Source organism: Poeciliopsis prolifica, unplaced genomic scaffold (assembly GCF_027474105.1).
Source record: "Poeciliopsis prolifica strain line A6 unplaced genomic scaffold, Auburn_PproV2 SCAFFOLD002, whole genome shotgun sequence".
Taxonomy (NCBI): domain Eukaryota; kingdom Metazoa; phylum Chordata; class Actinopteri; order Cyprinodontiformes; family Poeciliidae; genus Poeciliopsis; species Poeciliopsis prolifica.
The window spans coordinates 19,563,725-19,583,720 of NW_026562377.1; the positions used below are offsets into that span (position 1 = coordinate 19,563,725).

At 41.2% G+C, this 19,996-nt stretch overlaps 1 long non-coding RNA gene across 4 annotated transcripts in view; it reads right to left on the minus strand.

The window, feature by feature from the left end:
• LOC129372706 (uncharacterized) overlaps window positions 1-19,996 on the minus strand; it is a 49,888-nt gene that overhangs the window by 27,174 nt on the left and 2,718 nt on the right. For 2 of the 4 annotated variants that reach the window (XR_008607281.1, XR_008607279.1), the window contains exon 2: window positions 6,321-6,448. This is a non-coding gene — a long non-coding RNA (uncharacterized LOC129372706). Of the gene's footprint in view, window positions 1-6,320; window positions 6,449-11,048; window positions 11,640-17,632; window positions 18,488-19,996 lie in introns of those variants that run through there. The other 2 variants (XR_008607278.1, XR_008607280.1) reach the window with 2 other exon arrangements.

Sequence of the window (19,996 nt, forward strand, 5' to 3'; positions counted from 1 at the left end):
TAGCGCATTACAGAGCCATACTTTCCTGTCTCTTTGTGCTCAGTAATTGCCACAAAGCATCTTCTCGTCCAGCTAATTAAGTGAGTCTTCCTCATTGTCTCCCACTGGTATCACCTCTTCACACAGCCAGGGTATGGGGAGAAGAAGAGGGAAAAAAGAGAGGATTTGCAAAAGAAAGAAACAGGAGTAAGTAGGCAGTCGTCAGAAGACATGGTGAGAATGAAGTCAAAACAAAGAAGGGAGGAAAGACAGAGATTTGTGTCTGCATGCTAATAAATGTTTACCAGTTGAAAAAGATGCCTGCTGTCTTTGTTTGCTGGTGGGTTGAACTTTACAGCTGTCAGATGGAAATTATACTCTATTAAATCAATCTGTGAGCTGAGAAATTGATTATATTTGACACAGCCCACAACATTTGACAAATTATGCCTTTAAACACTGAAAATGGAAGTGTTAACCACTGTAAAGGCGATAACTGTTATTTTGCATTTGGTTTCCTTACGTAGAACAGAACATGTGCTTGTTAATGATGTCAGTGTATACAAGGGTAGAAAAGATAGTGATTTTAAAACTGGTCAAATTGACCTTAATACAGTTCCCTCAGTGAAGGGAATGAGAAGCTTACTACCAGATGTCTGCAGAACCAGAGGACGTGCAGATAATTCATTTGGTCCAGTTGCGTAAGAGCAGGGTTGCGTACAAAACTTGCAGGACAGTGGTCATTTAGAAAAATTCACGTAAAAGCAGGATTTGATAGACTCAGTGTGAGTCTTAAAGCAAATCCATACACTCACATGGAAACTGGAATCCAACTGGGAAGTTATTCATATCAGAAAGGGTTTCACTTACAAAGTCAAACCGTGAATTATACAAATAAGATAAAAATACATGTAACATTCCTCAAAAAGAAAATAAAAACCACAGAATGACTTCACTGAAAAAAGGCCATTTCTGTTAGCTCTTAAAGTGTAGAGAGGTACATCAAGGTAACTGGGAGCACTGACAAAATTAAAATCTACCCTTTAAGTGTCCTATATTGGTGCCTGAAAGTAGTTCTGCACAATATTAGGATAATCCAATTGAAATATGATTGTGAAAACAATATCAGAGCCTCTCAAATATACAGTTTGGTAAATTTGTGCATCTCTACCTGAAATTGTGCATTTTGTAGCTCAATAGTGATGCACAACTTGACACGTATTGTACAGAACTTATAACAAACCAAACAAATGTTTTCATATTTTCTTGATATTATTGCTATTGAGATGCTTTGTGTTGTCCAGACTGAGCTACTGGAAGGCAAAGACCAGCAAACTTGTACAAATTTCAATTTGTTGACATGTTGCTAAAAAGGGCCAGAACAACCTAACACACACACACAAACTTTCCTCCTACTCAATGCTCCTCTGTGACCTTTTCGAGGGTATAGCTGCATTTCCTTTAGCTTTGAATCCCCAAATTTTCTCCCTCCCATCCCTAAAAAAAAAAAAAAAGGAACCCTGAACCTCTCCTTGAACTTCCACCACCGTCACCCCCTTCCCATCCTGAATGTTTTTCCTTCCCACACTTGTCCTGACAGACAGACAACTAGGGTGACAACCTGGTGCATAGAGACAGACAGAGGAAGGGGGCTCGCTTCCCCGTCTACCCCCTTCCACCTCACCCCACCCCGGCACCAGCACAATACAGCAGGGCATCTGGCACTGGAGTGGTAGTGCTGGGGGGCTTGGGGAGTTCAGAACAAAGCATTTACATCCCCCTCCCTGGAATATGATTATAATTTGTAAAAAGCAGCTAAGACATGTACTTGTAAAAAAAAACAAGAATATTTACTGGTACGAACTAGAGAAAGCCCCAATAAATATGTTCTTATGCCAAAGAGACTTGACATCATCAAGTCTGAAATCTTTAATGTTTAACAAGCGTTTATACGAACTGAAATTGTAACTGTATGTGTGTTTGTGAGCTCAGTTGCAGCTTGTTAATTTGTAAGGTTGCAGGATGAAGATGAGGCAATGCTGCCGACGGTCAAGAAATCGCTGCCTGCCACGAAGACGAACCCACCACACCCCCCGCCTTCGTCTGTCACAGAGACTGTTTGTCCCAGCCTCCTCCGCCTCCTCGTCCCATGTATATACAAGTGTGTGCTTCTGTCTGTGTGCATACATAAAGTAAATGAGCGGCGTGTATGCATTGTCAGAATCCGCAGGCCCGGTGCATGTATTAGAAATGTGACTTGACCCCAGCCGGCTGAAGCGGAGTGTCCGCATCAGACCGGGCGTGGGAAAAAGGGGAGACCTCTTTTCACAGCTGCCTCTGCCGTTGCAATGAACCAATGAAGCTCCACCACCCCCAACCTGCCTCTGCTGCTTATGCCCCCCGTCCCCACCATCCTCTACCCTGTGTCCGCCCCCCACCCCTTTGCTTTCCATTCAGTCTGTAGCCCCGCTGCCTTTCAGAGGACCCCCCCAATCTCTCCCTCCTCTGTCCGTCACCCTTCTGCACCCCACGATCACAGCCACCACCAATCTTTAATACTGCCACCATTCAGCATTGTGATGCCAGAGGCCACAGTGCTTCAAGGTTGAACTAAAGAAACAAATAACAATGCAAATAAAAGAGTACATAAAAGCAACTTTTATTCTTGAATAAAAGCAAACTTCCCAATTCCCCAATGTTCGTTAAACTTGTCAAACATTTTTTCCCTCTGTCCTCTTGACGTTCTCCTTTCCTTTGTTTTTTTTTTTCTGAATTTGACGTTGAATTTATGTTAACTTACACCACCACTCTGCACTTCATTGGCTTCCCACACACAGCCATCTAAGGCCTCCTCTTTTCACCCAACACAGCCATCAATTCAAAAAAAGCAGGGATGTTTGTGCAAACAGTAAGAAAAAAACAGAAATCAGCTAACAACAAGCTGCTTAAATCGGTTTGTTACTTGACGAAACAATAGCTTTTTGACGATGCGTTTGGTTTGAGGGTTGAACATCATGTAGGCTTTACTTGTTTCTGCCTTTTTTCATTTGTTGTTTTACATTTATGCAACAAACTTAGAGTGGAAGAGGAGCATCTTTTCCTTTCAGTTTATTATATTTAAGTTTTGTTGGTAACATATTTTCATAATATATGGACATAGTGATAAAAATGCCACACTTCCATTGACTGGGTATGGTATGTTTTTTGGGGCAAGTTAGGACCTCAGAGGAAAGTATAATAATTCTGACTGGTCAATATAACTTATGAACTGAGAAGCTTTTATGAGAAGTGTGACAAGTTTGGCAGATTCCCAGTTCCACCAGGTGCTTGCTAGTTGCTGCTGCCGCTAGTCTAGAGGTCCTGAGGGGAAAGCACGGAGGAGGTTTCCCGAGGAGCAGCTTTATGGGAAATAAGTGACACATTGTATGAGCAAGCGTACAAATGGCTGCCAAAACAGATTCAAGGATTCTTCAAACATCTATTAATGAGTCAAAGCAGCACTACGGGGATGTGGATGTACAGGGGTATGTCAAGGTCTAAAGCAGTAACTGGGAGCACTTACAATAACACTCTTCATGGTGGAAGTTGTTACTGAGGGAAGAACTCTTAGTTGTTGTCATCATTAGAGTGGTGTTGAATAATTAACTCAGAGAAAGCAAAGAGATGTACGAACTTTCTGGAAACTGTTTCCAGCTGTTGTTCAAAGCTTCCTCCTAAATAAGACTGAAAACAGCAGGAACCTCTTGCAACGACATGTTTCTTGTGCTATCATTCCCATGTGACACCATATGTTATTTATAGTCATTTAAGAGAAATCTAAATCTCTTAAAATTGCTATTGAATCGTCACAGAATGTGCAGAATGGCTCCAACAGATTCTCAGAAGTGGCGCCGAGCTCTGTCTGGCTGCCCGGCTGGGACACCAGCCGTGTTGAGGAAATGTTGAGAGGCAGCATGAGGGGGCAGCGACGGCGTGGGGAGGTTGTAGCCAAGGACCTGAAAGAACTCCATCTCCCCTGGCCAACATGCCATGACGGTGTGGAGCAGCAGTCTAAATTGGTTTCTCCGGGGTGGCGGTGATGGCGAGATGAGCCCAAATAGAGAGAATGGCAAAGGCAAAGGAGGTGAGGGGGGGTGGAGGGGCGACTGAGATACAGCACACACAGAGGAATGTGCCAGAGTGAGAGATGTCAACTGGATCTGAGGTACTGTAAATGAGCGGATTAAAACTTCCCTCGTCTTTGACTCTTTCCATATACATGAGAGTACTCAACTGTGAAAGCAACAGTGTTGACGTGTGAAATCGCACATCCTGCTGTCTGCACTTCCTACAGAAACAAATCCATAACCTGCCCGCAAGGTCCTTAAGGAGGAAAACACAGTAGGAATGCAGACGTCTGCATGCGAGCTCTTAATATGCTCTTACAAATATAAAGAAGACGCAACGAGTGTCACTTCTGGATTATTATATCTCTGTATCAAACATAGCCGGTAGCTATGCCTTCACTTCTAAAGCTCGTGTCCAGCCAAAGCCTGTTTGCATCGATTTGACTAGTTTGTGGATATGATATTGACTAAGTAGACCGGCAGCCCTCATTGAGTCGAGGCAAAGCGAAAGGAGCTTTAAGAGGTGGTCGAACGCGATGGAGGAGGATAGCCACAGGCTGTGAAATATCCTCTGATCTTCTCTTGTCTGATTCTCAAACGCAACCTCTTCTCTCATGAGGTGGGAGAAAAGCTGATATAGAACCAGGCCAAAGTCACAGAACGCTCATCTTCTAACCCTAAAGGGAAATAATAATTAGAAACAAAATAAATAAATCACTTCTTCTGTCTCTCTTCTACGGCGGCCCCTATATCTCGACGAGTTGTTCGGCCTCCTTCTCTCCCTCCACTTTGTTCTCCACAGCAGGCTGAGCATGCACGAGCTGAGCAGCGTTCGCTGCCTGCTGCAGCAGACAGGAAAGTGAAGGTAATCTTTAGTCCTGTCACTCAACGCTGAGAGGGAAACTGAGAAGAAAGCGAGCGAGGCGCAAACTTCAGCCGTCCATCACCTTCAACATAATACGTACTTTACGAAAACACACAGTGAGAACCGGGTTTTGCCGGGTAGAAAACCCGAGTTTTGGTGCAAGCTCATGAAATATGTGGAACATTAATAGATAGAAATAAAAAATTCTAAAGTTTGAGAAATAAAGCTATTTCTTGATATTGTAAGGGCGTTAAAAGAGGTTTATGTCAAAGTGCAAAGACTTTTTAAATCATTAAGACTTGACAAAACGAAAGAGAAAAAAAATAGGTTATTTTCTCCATACGACTCAATACAGAAAAGTAAGAATAAGAAGTTATGGATAGAGGGAATTAGTAAGTAACGTAGCCACCCTGTCAGTCTTTCTGCTTGAGCACACCTCTCACACATATCAGACTAAACCACACAGCTACTATATGCTTTCAGGCTAAAAAAAAAAAAAGCTGGAACAAATGTGTAAAAATATGGTTTACACAAGTGGCTCCCTTCCATTCATCTGCCGACGCTGAAGAATCAAACAAATTGAAACGTTATGAAGAATGCGGTCGGAGGTTACTGACGAGGAAGTCGAGGAGATAAAACTAGTAAATATCCATCCTAAACATGAGGGTGAACCACTTGAAAGTGTGTCAAGATATCAAAAAGTTACACTATATGGTTTAGCTGTTCTTCCGTTTGCATGGTTTATTTTTTTTTCTTATAAGAAGTCAAAGAATCTAGAATATCACAAAGCAGCTTTTTCTCCCAGTTTCTGACTCACTGCATGTCAGTGAGCCGACAAAAGACCTTCAGAATTTCTCCCACCTACAACATTTGTCTTTTAAATATCTATTTATCAGCCTCTATGTGAGCAGCAAACCCAAATTATAAACCAGATAATATTTTTGTTTTCTACTGTGTAAAGAGCAGAAAAACAAAATAATATACTTGGTAATAGGTGCATTTATTTGAAGATTACAGCTAAATGCCTATTTATATGTTTTTACATGTTCTGTATCAACACCAAAATAATAAAGTTCTGTTTTGTTCTGTTTTGTATTTTAGCAGGAGGCCTAAATATGGCCTTTGCAATTTTAAATAAAAGCAGTAAGGTATGTTTTTTTTTTTTTTACCATGATATTTATACTCAAGGTTTATCATTTGGGAATTTCATACAGTGTGAGGTATGAAATAAACAGAGAGTTGTTATTCAGGGTGCCAAATTTAAAAAATGTTCCTCTGGTCATGTTGTTTGAGAGATTTGTGCACTCGGTTCAAGTTCAAGTGGGAGGACAACAGCAGATCAGGTGCAGCAGAGCAGGACTTTGTCTCACCTCTGACGTCACAGCGATGATCTGACCCCGTCGCTGACCTCTGCTCCTCAGGCCAGAAGGTCGGCTGTCTGTCGCTTGCAGGCCTGCGGATGAGGTGCGAGTATTTCTGTAGGACTTGACTTCACTTACTGCAAAACACGGAAACACTATTCTTACTAAAGTGCTCCAATGATGCTTACATTCCCAAACAAAATGTTTAATATCTCACAGAAGAAGCTTTTCTTCTCATGAAGGATTTTTGCAAATAAATATAACATAAGATGTTTAGTCTTGAAGTAGAAATGTTGGCAAAGAATTTCAACAAAGATACTATTTAATAAATTGTGTTAGAGCAAGACACAGCATTGTTCACAAAGGCTCCACTGAATAAATGTAAAAAGTTGGAAAGTTTTGCCTTTTAGTAAATCTTAAGAAAGAGTATTAAAAATGATGCAATGATAGATCTTTCGAAAAATTTGCTAATTTTCTTTCTCAGATACCGGCAAGGAGTTTCTGCCCATTTTCTTTCACGGCTTGTAAATCCAGATAAAACACACAAAGACATGCACACAGAGAAACACAGAGAAACACACCTCACAAGCGATTACACAAAATGCTCAAAGATTACATCCACTGAAATCTGACGTCCTCCGTGGGTTTAAAGCCTGCATGTCAGCCCTTTTCTCCCCCCCCCTCTTTCTCTTGCATGGGTCAGAGGCTGTTGCTAGGCTACCAAACCCAGAATACATAAGTTCAGAGAAAAAGGTTTATATAGGGCACTGCAAATCCAAGGTAAAAACGACAACAGGAAGCTGATGACAAAATATGGATTCAGATGACTGAGACTCAAACGCTGTCAATTGTGGATGAAAGCCGTGGAGGAGAAGGAAGAAGTAGAAGAACAAGAACAGCAAGTTAGTAGTTTCCAATGATGACATTAAGACACCCTCTGCAAAGGCTTCTCCTGCAAACATATAAGTCATGTTGTGATGGAATCAAAGCAAATCTCTGAGTGTGCAAAAAGACCTGCTCCGCAGCCCACTGTATTCTGTCATGTTTATTACAGCCCTTAGTGACAAAAAACGAGGCACTCTGGGTGTAGCAATAACGCGCACGCTCATAAACACGTCCGAGGAAGCACGCGTGTAAATGCGGGGACGCCTGTGCGCCCACACTCGTGCACGCCGCAGTGGAATCTAGTGACCGAGTGTGACACAATCAAGATAACATCTGTGGGATAGTGAGCTTGCAGCAGGGCTGTAAAACTAAAACAATGGCTCTGTGTGTAGGGTAGAACACAGTACGCCTGATCTGTTCAAGCTGATCGCGCCAGCGCCACATCCATTCGTGCACCACGGGCAAACGAAATGAACGGAAGAAGCAGAGGGCGAAACTTTGCGAAAGTGACAGATTTAAATCTCTCTAACTTGCTGCTGCATCACTTTGTGTCCTTCGTTAACACGGCCGTCTTGACGCGTGCGGAATAAATCTAGGCAGTAGACACTATAAAGGACATTCAAGCAGATGTACAAACGGAGACGTACAAATCACCAAGACAATGGAATGTTTAATGCAGCCTTATGGCAGGTGCTCAAGAGATAGACCCAGTCTAGACTGGGCTCCATCTGGTGCGTAGAGGCCTCCTCCTCACGCCCCAGACAGGCACATATTAATGTGGGGAAAAAACACACGTCTAGCCTGCCTCTGTGAACGCTCACCAGACCGCATTTGAATCTCAAAGGGGCTCTCCACATATCCTCCATTTATTAGCCTCAGCAATGCATTAACTTTTTTTTTTTTTTTTTGCTGCAACAGGGCGAACGTGGGGAGGGAGGCCTTGTTGGTGTAGAACAATTGCGACTGACGGATCACGCTGTGTTATAAATCCCCGGCTCAGAGTTGAACCTTTATCTTTAAGGGACATACAGTAAGAACATGGGCTTCTGACATTCAATTTCAGGGGTTATTTTTGTCAAATCACGAAAGAGAGACCGATGGTGGCGTTTGATATTGACTTCAGTACTTAAAATAATTTGCATACTAGAATATTTGGATTAACAGGCTTAGCAAGACGTCGGTGTCCCGCTCCTTGGTCAAATTACACTAAATGCCTCTGAACAGCACATTTGCAAATCATGAAATGACCATTAATAGCATCGATTGAAACTACAATTTAAAACCAAAAAGTGTCAACGCAAGCTGCAAGGCTATGCCAGGGCACACAAACAGGCCTGTAGCCGCACAAAGATGCAGCAGTGCTAGCATCTTCTCTGATCTGTGATGCAGTGCAAACAGGGGCCTGTGGCACCATGCAGGCAGTCAGGCAGGATCTGTGCTGCTGCACACCCACACTCAGCACACAAGCAGAAACACAAGCAGCCACACAGCTTTAGAAGCCATAACACAAATGACTTGTTCAAATTCAACAGGTTTTACCGCTGCAGAGTTAAACCTTTCACTCAGACGGCCCCCTCCTCGACTTGGATGGAGAGAAGAAACAGGTCGTGTTGCAAGACATACTGGGTTATTAAAAACAGGCCAAGGTGACCACACTGACCCCGTCTCAGTATAATGGTCAGATTTTAGGGAAGGTGGGTCTCTTAAAGCCTGTTTTTGTGATTCACTCACAAAAGTTCTTTGACTTGTACAAAGAAAAAAAAACAACAAAAACAATAGATTGATACTTTGATGGTCAATAGATCTTGACCAGGAGAAACATTAGTTTTCAGATCTTTGACATTTTTCCTTACAGATGTGGAATAACTTCTTTGTATAGCTTCATCCATGCAAAAAAAAAAAAAAAAAAGGCTAAGTGACTTTTGTGGTGTGGTGATGGAATGCAGTCACCAAAATACACCGAAAACAAAGAAGGTGTCTATTATAAACACCCTGGTCAGAAATTGGGTGATGAAACTGTCATCTACACAAAATCACCAGCAAAGCAAAACAAGGTTGATTTTTTTCTGTCAGGGCAAAAGTTAGATGTTTGTTCCAAACTAAGTATCTGGGTCACTACATCACAGACCAGCTCTCTGATGATGATGACATCTATAGGCAGTGTCGCATGTTATACGCCCAGGCAAACGTTTTGGGGAGGAAATTTCATGTGCTCTGATGAGGTAAAAATAAGCCTGTTTAAAGCTTACTGTACATCCTTGTATACAGCTCCTTTGTGGTGCAAATTTAAAAAAACTAGTATGCAGAAGCTTAAGGTTGCTTATAATGACTCTTTGAGAATTTTGATCAAGAAACCCAGGTTCAGCAGTGCAAGTCAAATGTTCTGTAACGCACATGTCAGAACATTTCAGGCCCTTTTGAGAAATCTGATATACAAGTTTATGTGTCGTTTGGGTAATTCACAGAACAATCTTCTTGTAATGTTCTCACAGCCTTCTGTTAGTGCGCTAAGATACCAGTCGGCTCTTTGGAAACATTGGTATACAAGTCTTCTATAAGATTTATATTTATATTTCTTATGACTAACTTATTGTATTTTTTTTCATTTCTCTTGTTTTTATGTTGTGTTGTTGTGTATCTTGTGGACCATGAGAGTCTGTTGAATAAAGTAAAAGTAAAGTACCTCACCTTGTATGTCAAAGTTTTCTTTGGAAAATGTTTGTAAAACATCTTCTATTTTTAAAAATATACATCAAATCTCTAACAATCTGGTTGACATTTTGGAGCTAAAATACAGTCTGATCCTAAAGACTGCACAGCTGCATTTCTTTTATCCTAAACATTTAAATAAGCCCAATAAGCACCATCAGCAATTGTCTGCAAAACAGCAAATACTTGAAATGGGTACTTAATCTACAATTTGTGTTTGACCTGCAGTCTTCTTCAGAACCTTTTCCAAGGAATCAGGCCTGAAAGGGCTGCTAATGGTGGCAAAGATCTGGTTAAATCCAGGGACATAAGATTTTACCTTTGACAAGCACAGACTGAACTGGAGAACTGTCTCATTTTCTCTTTTTAGCTTGACACAATGACAGGTGGGTCAGTCGGAGAGTCCAGTGGAGTCACTTTGAGTAAAAATATCATTTACTTTACAAGTATCTAAAGCAAAATGTGGGAATTGTTGTTTTCATTTTTATATATAGAAAAGCATGTCTTTTCTCCTTTGTATCGTAAGACATATAGACCTAATGACTAAGCTAAGACATGCTTCTTGGGTTTCCCTGGGTGCAGTAGTTCCCAAATGTAATAGATTCCTAACAGCTTCTCTCCCCTTCTTGCAAGTGGGAGAGAAGCTCAGAAACATTCTTGCAGCCAGCTAGCCGTCAGTGTGCAGCAGCATGTGAGAGAGGCAGTCTCAAATAAAAGAATTAGATTATCTCAGAAAGTTTCTTATTGAAAGGACTTTAAACCACGTGAATGTAATGATGGAGATTGTGTGTGATCTTAAGGAAATAACGTTTTAAAAAAACCTATCTTGACACCATGTCAACACACACCGAATATACAGCTGGAAACTTGCCTACTTGTTCTCTTTTTAGAAACATGTCAAGCCCTGAACATGGCATCTCATCTTCTCTGTTGCACATGACAACTTTTTTTTTTTTTCTTCAAATGAGACTTTGTATTGATGTGCAAATGCACCAAAGCATGATAGTACAACACTGCAGTTACTTTTCGTTGTTAATACCCCTTTCCATTTCAGAGATGCAAGGCACAGTTGGGGCTGCTGGCAGAACACGTGACTCCCAGGAGTCCTCCAATCGGGTGCCTCTGACATCGTGCACATCTCACCTTGTGTCTGCTGTTCAGCGGCGTCCAAGTAGCAATGGATAAAAAAAGAAGAAAAAAAACGGCACATGCGGCCACGTGCCGTGTAGTTCCAAACTGGGAATGGTCCATTAAGACACCAGCATCAGCGCGTTCATCATCCTCATCACCCCTTAGCGAATGGAGCTTGTACTGTCACTCCAAGCATCCCTCTTGATCAAAAATAAATAAATAAATAAACAAACAAATAAATAAATAAATGTAGTCCCACGAATCCATCTTTTAAGGGAGGATCGCCTCTCTTTTCCGCAACGATGCTCTTCCAAGGAGGAGGAAGGTGCTCCATCGGCGCGATCCACCGCGGGGCTCTCCATCCGCCAAGCCGCATTCCTCCCTCCGTGCACGCATGCATCCATCGGCTCATCCAGCCAGCTCAGGCAGTCCACCTCCACCTCCACCACCCCCCTGCCCACCCACAACCACCCCGCTTCTCGCTCCGCTTCCAGCTCGCTCCGCCGTGACGATTGCGGAATTAGTTTATACATTCGGTTCTCTAGCTTTATGATATTACATAAACTCATACAGCTAGATAACCAAAGAGAAAAACTAACCCACGTCTCTTAAAGGGGCCGCCGCTGGGAGCTGCCTGTGTTGTTGGTCACATGGAGCCATTGCAATCCGCCTTGCATGAACGCGCCTCCCTCGCTCCGTCTCCCGATCTGCCTTTCTAATAGACGCGCGTAATTGCGCGCACCCACAAAAAAAAAAAAAAAGGTTACACTCAGTGAGATTAGTGTTTATGTATACACACACACACACACACACACACACACACACACACACACAACACACACACCACCCACACACACACACACACACACAACACACACACACACACACACACACACACACACACACACACACACACACATATTCGTACAAACAGGAACGTATTTCTGTGTCTTTTGGTTTGCCATGTTACTAAGGATAATAAACAATCTCCATTATCACAATATAAAGTCCACCATCCTTCTCTATCTCTCTTCTCCAAAACAAAAAAAAAAAGAAAAGAAAAGAAAAAAAGCAGCCTGTTTTGGGGGAATTTTTTTCCTCTTTTTTAACTTCAGCTCGCTCGTGTAAAAATCTGAATCCTGACGAGCATCTGCAGGGTGAAGTCATGCCGCTGATGATGATGATGATGATGATGATGATGATGATGATGATGATGATGATGATGACACGTCCATCTATCACCGACGGGAAGACTTAACGACGTCCAATAACCGTGTGTCGCTCTGCTAATAACGCAGCACGGCGTCAAAAACCAAAAGTGCCACACGCCGTCACACAACTCGTGAGCTGAGATAAGACACTTCCTCCGCAGCGCGGGGCCCCTCGCACGCCGCGGCGCCTCATTGTTGCTTTTTAAATGCCAGATCACATCGACCTGTTTCAGACCGCAAGACCAGGAATGTTTTCACCGCTGAGTGAATTAATCCGCGCATTGTTTGAAAGAATGACAAACCACCACGGGCTATACTGTTTATATATATATATATAAACAGTATAGCCACCCTATAGGCTACAGTATAGGATGGCTTCCAGCAAAATGTCAGCAATGTGACCTCCAAGAAAAATCCAGTCCTGCCTCATTGGGTGGAGCTGCTTTTGTTTCAGTAATTTAGTGATAGTGACAAGCTAAGGGAAACCGAGGTGCTTTCAGGACATTATTAGTCATTGGGCTTCCCTTTCTTTTCTTTCTTTTTTTTGTTTGTTTGTTTGTTTTGGTTGTTTCCACGGGGGGTGTCAGGTTTTTTATTTATTTATTTATTTTTAATTAATTTATTTTTTTACATAAAGCAAGAAAGTGTTCACTATTTTATTTCATTGATTTGATTTAATCCAATAACGCATTCATGCATGTTTTCTGTTCCTTACTTTGGAGTACTTATCACATTCATGTATAAAAATAATTTTTCCAAAAAAAAAAAATTATTTTTGACTTGTTTTCATATCATCTGAGCAACCCAAATAAAAAGTTCCTGCTTGCTTTAGACACTTTTTAGAACAGCTTGCAATGGCAATAAGATACTCTGATGTGAATTGTTAGCCTGGAAGAACTTCACTGATAACAATCATGCAGCAGCTCCTACTTTTAATTGAGCATTAGAGTCAATATTAAAAAAAAAAAAAAAAAACTAAGGCAAAGTGGGTCAACAGCACAGTGCACACAGCAAAGACTGTTGTTAAATAAAATAGAAAGTTTAAACTGAAGACATTGTTACTGTAATCCATGCGATAATACAACTCAGAGCAATATTTCAAACAATGCTTTAGGTACTGTAAAGACTAAAGAAAGGCAATCCAAATAAAAATCCACTTAAGTCGAGAAAAGTCTGAAGAATAGTAAAAACATTGATTTTCTGTTTAGACTGTAATTTGAACTGCTGTCACATAAATGTATTATGGAATGCGATGCACTTTAACAGCGCGGTGACATAAAGAGAGAAAACAGCTACGTTGGGCCTATTTAATAGTTTTACAGCACTTGCTTGTGAAAACATGTTTGCTGAGAACGTACCCAACATTTCCCAACTTATTCTCAGGACAAAAGCAACAACAACAACAAGAACAAGTCGGCTAAACAAGAACAAGTCGGCTAAATGGCAATTAAAAGCGAAAACACTCACAAGACTTCATAGTTTATGGATAAGAGCTGGGCTTTCCCATCAATTCCTTTATTAAGGGTCTTATATCGGTTTAGGGGCATCACTCCCCGGCGCGCTGCACCCATGACGCTGTGCGTCTTAGTAACCACGTGGGCTGACGGCCTGCACGTGAAGACAAAGCCCCGGCCTACACCGAGCAGCACACACGGACAACGCGCACATAAAATGGGGGAAATATGCAGCAAGCGTTGAGGAAATAAAGAGGCTTTAAGTGAGTCAGATGTGACAAGGGGCCGCTTTGTGCTCCCCACGGGAGGAGACAGGGGACAGGTGGGTGGGTGAGGGGGTTCACACTGCCAAGGGACAGCCAGGCATGCTTACTGACACGCAAACAGGACAACCCACGAGACATGAACACTTGAGTTAGAAGGTGACATATCTATCTATCTATCTATCTATCTATCTATCTATCTATCTATCTATCTATCTATCTATCTATCTATCTATCTATCTATCTATCTATCTATCTATCTATCTATCTATCTATCTATCTATCTATCTATCTATCTATCTATCTATCTATCTATCTATCTATCTATCTATCTATCTATCTCTATCTATCTATCTATCTATCTATCTATCTATCTATCTATCTATCTATCTATCTATCTATCTATCTATGCAGCCTAATCTCATCATGAGCTCCTTAAAAGTTCATTTAGTTGTAGCTCTGTAGGTGATGCGTCTGCCTGATCCAGTGAGAAACATCTGTAACATCTGGCTCCCTGAGGTGAGTTACAAATGCATAAGAACCACATGGCCCCTTTGTGGCAGCTCTAGAAAGTGCCAATGTTTCACCCTTCATTTTATTATTATTATTATTATTATTATTATTATTATTATTATTATTATTATTATTATTATTATTATTATTATTATTATTGTTAATTTATTTTTTGTTGTTATTAAAAATTTTAATATATGATTATAGTTGTAAAAAAAAAAAGAACAGGTGTTGACAACATTCTCATTGCTATGAGAATGGTGCTCAGGGCTAATATTTTATAAATGACAATAATATTAATAGTTTGGTCACAAATTGTTTCATTTCTGTACTGACAACCCATCTGAGCAATTTCAGTTATTGTTCTGAATGATATTTTCAAAGAGGACATGTGAAGGTATATTTGAAGGACAACAGCCTCACCAGATCCACGACTCGACTAACACTGCAACGGTGATAACAATGAAACCCAGGGAATCAGAGCAGAATCTGAGCCCCACATGAGCTTCGCCTTTCATCTCCATTTGTGTGGTGGGTGAAACCCACCCAGTTGCCGCTGTCGCTCTGTGTGCCCAAATGAATCATTTTAAAATAAATAAATGAAACAGGTGAATTGAGGTGAATGTTATTTGCATTCTTTAAAAGTGAAATGTCTCACAAAGTTAAAAAAAAAGACACTCCCTTCCCACACACATTCATTGTTTTCATAATCTCCCCTTTAAGACGTTGAGGCTTGCAGTAAATTTTCCTTTCTTGCACTTTAAAGAACATTGAATGAATTATTTCATAATAAATATAATAATAATAAATTTCTCATCTTGCTACAATATATCTAAGTGCAAACATAACCTTGTAAACCTACAGATCTGTGTGTGTGTGTGTGTGTGTGTGTGTGTGTGTGTGAGAGAGAGAGAGAAAGAAAGACAGAGGTAGAGAGCTGCCTGTTTCTTTGCCCGCGGCACCAAGTGAACGTACAGTGCGTTAATGCAGATTGACTCTCAGTTCTTCCTCTCGTCAGATGAACACGCCCCCGGGTGCGTCACGTCCGACCACATATAAACACCGTAAACCATCCAACCAAGGCAAGCCTTGAAGCTTTATTCCAGCCTATTTATTTCTAGCGTGCCAAGCTTTTTGTTGTTGTTGTTGTTGTTCGTCATTGCTTTTTGAATACGTTAAAAAAATAAAAAAATAAACAAATGAAAAAATACCCACAGATTAGTTTTGTTCTTGCTGCGTAGATTGAATGACAACAAGTCCTTCTGAAATCTAACAAAAAAGCTCAACGTGGAAAACCAAAATGTTACGGAATGTAAACACGTCGCGTAATAAGACTGCATGCATTTCGTCGACGTTGGCGCTCGGACGGAGGAAAGCGACATCTCTGTCCATGGTGCTGAAACGAACGAAATTATATTTGCCACTTGGATGATGGGCGACCAATAAATAAATAAATAAAATACAGATAGAAACTAATAATAAGCAACGAGGGAATGTTTTGAGTTTGTTCACAAAGCTTTAGCATCTGTGAACTCTATTTAGATAATATGCAATTGCCTGTTTAGGCTTTTGGAAAAGGAAAAAAAAAAAAGCATTATTTTATGTTGTTTTTGTTTTACTGTATTCAGATGAGGACCCAACCAAATTGCCTAAGGTGTCTATGTGTTAGTCTAAAGAAAAAATAAATGAATAAAAATTACTATTTCAATAAGTCTTAACTTTAATATTCTTTTGGAGATACAGTTGCTGCTCATTTTTAATCTGGAAAAAAAAAGTTTTTATTTTTTTAAATATGATTTTATGACGGGCTACTTCGGCCACATTTTAGACTTGAACATTTTAAGCTGGTTGGACTGGTCGAATAAGGAAAGGAAAAGCAAAGTGCAGCTCTCAAGTGCGATAAAAAAAAAAACACATCTGACCGTTTTTAATGAAAAAAGTACTGAATTGTTTGTTTTGTGGGCAGATGCATTCAATTTAAATGTACTGTACTGTAGCTAGCTACACAGTCAATTACATCAGGCCTATACTTGTTGCATAGTGAAAGAAAGAAAGAAAGAAAGAAAGAAAGAAAGAAAGAAAGAAAGAAAGAAAGAAAGAAAGAAAGAAAGAAAGAAAGAAAGAAAAGAAGAATGGATGAATAAATGAATGAAAGAATGAATGAAATGAATAAATAAATGGCTTTTTAAAATTTACTGTTCAGTGTAACTGTCTTCAAACTGTGATTTATTTCTAAAATAATTTCCTTTTGTTTACCACCAAAAATATTATAATTATAACAGACAAAGTGGTCACAAAACTTTAGCTTTTAGTTAAGGTGTAACTGTAAGTACATACATTAATGCTTATTGTGTAGAAATAATAATTTAAATTGATATTGTTATTTAAGCTGATTATAGGGAAAAAATGACATAAACATTTTATTACAAGTGGATATATATATATATATATATATATATATATATATATATATATAATATATATATATATATATATATATATATATATATATATATATATATATATATATATATATATCAGCTTCAGTGGTCTTATCAATTAATTTCACACGGTTGCTCCGGAGAACATTTTCCCACAACACAAGCTACTTACAAAAAAAAAAAAAAAAAAAGAAAAACAGAAAAGAAAGAAAGAAAGAACAGGGGGGTAAAAAGAAGAAGAAGAAAAAAATGGTCCGGTAATAGAAAGAAAAAAAGTCAACATCAAGTTCAACAGCGTGCTGGTGCTCATTATCATCACAATGCTGTCTGGGAGCACACACAGGTCTTCTTAACAAGGGGCCCTGGCGTCAAGTCCCTCCACCTCCCAGCCGAGGGGACATTTTCCCAGGCTCTGCTAACAATCACGCAACTGTTTGCTTTCTAAGCGCCGCGTGGCTCCGGGGCCACGCAGCTCAGCGCCGCCTCAGCTGCGCTCAAGGTGGAACAGCCGGGCTGGCACTCATCAGTCCGGGCCTCAGTACACCTGACACATCGCCCCTACTAATAACTATTATTATCTATTATTATTATTATTATTATTATTATTATTATTATTATTATTATTATTATTATTATTATTGTTGTTGTTGTTGTTGTTGTTGCTGTTGTTGTTGTTGTTGTCGAATAACGAGATTTGTGTGAGGAAATACTTACGAGCCACAGAAAGCGAATAAATCCCGCATCTCCGGTTGAAGTCCGTTCAGAATTTTAGGGCACGTTTCTGCGGGTGGATCTCAGTCAGGAGTAACCTTGCGTTACCAAAGCCCCAATAGTCCAGAGGGGGGGCAACACCCCAGTGACACGCGATCTTCAAAGCGGTACAAGCGGATCCCGTGCAGAAAGAAAAAAGTTTAAAAACGAGAGAAGACAAACATGCAGCCACTTCACTGTCTCAGCATCTCCTCACTACCCTTGGATGACAGAATAGAGGAAGCTGCCGGGTCGTTGGTCCCCCCTCTCTCTCTCTCTCTGCCTCTCTCTCTCTTTCTGCCTCTCTCTCTCTCTAAGCGGCCGCAGTTGCACGACGCTCCTGCGCGACCCGTACAGCGACGCAGCAGCGACACAGTTATTCCCGGACCACCGTGGGTCCCACGGCTGGAGTCGGACCTCGCATGGTTTCCAGCGTCTGACAGACGTGCTGCGCCACGTGCAGCCCTCTTTCTGCGTGGCAGTGACGGGACGCAGAGAGAGAGAGACAGAGAGAGAGAGAGAGAGAGAGAGAGAGAGAGAGAGAGAGAGAGAGAGAGAGAGAGACATGGAGGACAAAGCACCGGGACTCCTTTTCTTGTTTTTTTTTCTTCTTCTTCAGACACACATGCATGCCAACTCACGTCCGTAGTTCGCCCCCCCCCCCCCCCTTTTTAAAATCCTACGTGGTCGGGAGGAGGGAATCAAGAATCTCCACACTTTGATGAAGAGGCGCACTTTCGCAGATGGGGCTTATGGGCTACAAAAACGAAGCCCTCAGATCTCATCTTGTATCCTCTTTCTTCATAGCAAAACATCCAAATGGCACACACAACCAAAAACCACCACCCCCCCCCAAAAAAAACACCACGCCACCTTGAATGAGTGGTCCCCCACACCTGCATGCGCGATGCATGTCTCTTCTCTGAGGCACCTGTGCCAGCGTCGTACCAGAGAAAGGAGGAGAGAGCGAATGAGAACGCCTCCACCAGCAGCAGCAGCGGCAGCAAAGCGGCTGCGCGTTTAAACGCTGCGTTGTTCCCGTGCAGCTATGAGCGCGAGCCGCAGGAAGGCGCGCGCCGCTATCGAGCAATCCGAAGCGGAGAGGGTTCAACGCGGAGCCCGCACGCACCGGGCGGTGTGCGGGGGGCCGATGTCGCAGCGGCAGACCTCGGCGGCGGCCAGCAGATGCCGATGCCCCCCACACCGAGCTCCAGTGGGTCACGCTGCTTTACGCGGTGCGACGTAACCAGCAGGACGCACAGCGGGCACTCGCGTCTGAATCTCGACTTTGGAGAGAGGGGTGTTAAAAATACACCAGATTAAGCCATTATGTTCCAAAGACAGGCATTCGGGCTGTTGGCGTGTTCAGAAGAGGCAAAGAAAGCAGCGTGAATGCGTCGTAAAAAGGAGAAGAAGAAGAGAGAGAGAAGAGGGGGGCGGGGGGGGGAGCAGGTGCGCCACTAAAAATTTGACGTGTTAAGCTGCGTGCTGACGTAAGGGATAGCGCGTGCGCCGGGACATGTTATTCCAAATGTGTTACTCGGAGAGTTAGTATGAATATAATATGTGGGATATGCATAACTCTGAGGGGCTGGTACATTAAATCTGATGATATTTTATAATGTTTTAATTTCTGCAACACTATTTTTAAAGAACAGATTAAATGTTGGGTTTCTATCTATCTGTCTGTCTGTCTCTGCCTGCCTGCCTATCTATCTATCTATCTATCTATCTATCTATCTATCTATCTATCTATCTATCTATCTATCTATCTATCTATCTATCTATCTATCTATCTATCTATCTATCTATCTATCTATCTATCTATCTATCTATCTATCTATCTATCTATCTATCTATCTATCTATCTATCTATCTATCTATCTATCTATCTATCTATCTATCTATCTATCTATCTATCTATCTATCTATCTATCTATCTATCTATCTATCTATCTATCTATCTATCTATCTATCTATCTATCTATCTATCTATCTATCTATCTATCTATCTATCTATCTATCTATCTATCTATCTATCTATCTATCTATCTATCTATCTATCTATCTATCTATCTATCTATCTATCTATCTTTCTCTGTCAAATCTGGAGGTTAAAATACAGAATTTACATGGGGACACTTCCAGAAAGTTATTATAGTGTGCCATTACCAGAGCTTCAAGAGTGTTCTGCTTCCTTATCCGGGGTAAGGAAGCAGAACATCAAAGAACTCGATTGAAATCACAATAAATAAATGTTCCATAGCTCAGATTTTTTAAATGTAAAGCTTGGGTATGCCCTGCAGCCTCCCTGCATCTCCTTGTGCC